This window comes from Buceros rhinoceros, unplaced genomic scaffold (genome assembly GCF_000710305.1).
Source record: "Buceros rhinoceros silvestris isolate BGI_N320 unplaced genomic scaffold, ASM71030v1 scaffold7322, whole genome shotgun sequence".
NCBI lineage: Eukaryota > Metazoa > Chordata > Aves > Bucerotiformes > Bucerotidae > Buceros > Buceros rhinoceros.
In genome coordinates, this window is record NW_010397079.1 from 1 (window position 1) to 346 (window position 346).

Consider the following 346-nt stretch of genomic DNA (forward strand, 5'->3'; position numbering starts at 1 on the left):
TCTGGGGGTTTTGTTTTGCTTTCAGACCGGTGTTTTTGAAAATACCCCGAAAATGGCGATTTTTAGGGAGAATTGAGGAAAGTGGCTTTTCTGTCGAAAGGTGTCTTTTTAAACAAAAAGCAGCACTCTTTCTGTATCTATTATATATAACTACCTATCTTAGTTCCTGCAGGGCAGCTGCGGAGGTGGCTTGTGTGGTGGGCTTTTTTGATTAAGTTTAATTTTGCGAATTTTTTTTTATTTTCTTTTTTTAAATTCTTTGCTAGAAGAGTTATTTTTTTAGAGCAGATTAGATTCTTCTCGGCTTTCCCCCCCCCCCCCCCCCCCCCCCCTTTTTTTTTTTTTT